This window comes from Nelumbo nucifera, chromosome 1 (assembly GCF_055504915.1).
Source record: "Nelumbo nucifera cultivar China Antique chromosome 1, China Antique-T2T, whole genome shotgun sequence".
In the NCBI taxonomy this organism is placed as follows: Eukaryota; Viridiplantae; Streptophyta; class Magnoliopsida; order Proteales; family Nelumbonaceae; genus Nelumbo; species Nelumbo nucifera.
The window spans coordinates 43,394,824-43,395,983 of record NC_142649.1 but is presented as its reverse complement, the minus strand read 5'-3'; the positions used below and the strand labels follow the sequence as shown (position 1 = coordinate 43,395,983).

Here is a 1,160-nt window from a genome sequence, read left to right as displayed (position 1 = left end):
AAGTAAGACAGTTTATGACTAAGCATTTGAATTGGGAATTCTCCCAATAGCCTCTTGTTCCCTTGGGTTTACCACGGTGTTGCTTGGTAAGGTACCCAGAACCCTTTCTGAATTCATCTGTGCCAACTGCCTAACCTGAGTTTCCAAGTTCCTTATCGAAGTTTCGTTATTCTGAAATCTAGTTTCCGCACTAGTTATAAATTTTGTCATCAGCTCCTCCAAATTGGACTTTGGTTCGGGCTGATGATAAGTCTGGCGGAAAGGCTTGGAAGTATGCTGACTTGGCTAGGACTGGTTTGGATGTCCCCTCCATCCTAGGTGAAAGGTATGGTGACTCTGGTAACCCTGCTGTCTTGACAAATTGCTGACATAGTCGACTTGTTCAATAGATGGCATGAACTGATTGCCAACTTGGCAGTCAGTACTGATGTGGCCTCCCCCACACAATTCACAAGTAAGAGGCTGCACATGCATGGTAGCTATCTGCATTTCATCAATTTTCTTACTGAGTGCTCCTATTTGTGTAGATAGTGCCGTATAAGTATCAACAATATGCAGACCATGCTACTTTCTAGTTTGGGTTCTTTTAGAGTGCCATTGATAGTTGTTGGCTGCCATTTCTTCAATGAGTGCATGGGCAACCTCAGGAGTCTTATTGTTTATGGACCCTCCGGCTGCAACATCTAGTATGGTCTTATTTGAGTCGGTAATACTATTATAGAAGGTCTGCACTTGCAACCATATGGGAAGGCCATGGTGAGGAACTCTTCTCAGCAGCTCCTTGTATCATTCCCATGACTCGTATAAAGATTCCCCCTCTTATTGGAAAAATGTAGTGATATCCTTCCTCATTTTAGCAGTTTTAGAAGGGAAAAAATACTTAGAGAGGAAACGACTGGATTATTATGTTTTTTTTTTTTGAAATTTACAAACTAGAAAAACATAGCTCCATTACTGACACTTAGACTGGCCTTCAAATGTGAAGTAAATCATCAATGGAAAAGAGAGCTAGCTAAATTAGCAATGGAGTTTATTACACACTGTTCTAAACTTAAATGAACAAAAGTAAACATATCTAAGATCTACTGTAAACAGATCTGAAATCATTGCTGAATTTAGGATCTTTAGGCTGCTCTTCAGGCTCTAACCTTATAGAATCA

The 1,160-nt window shown here is 40.3% G+C and overlaps 1 non-coding gene across 1 annotated transcript; it reads left to right on the top strand.

The window, feature by feature from the left end:
• The first annotated feature begins 748 nt into the window (after positions 1-748).
• Positions 749-855, top strand: LOC148803190 (small nucleolar RNA R71). The gene has a single exon (XR_016081693.1). It is a non-coding gene; the product is annotated as a small nucleolar RNA R71 (small nucleolar RNA).
• Positions 856-1,160: the final 305 nt, after the last annotated feature.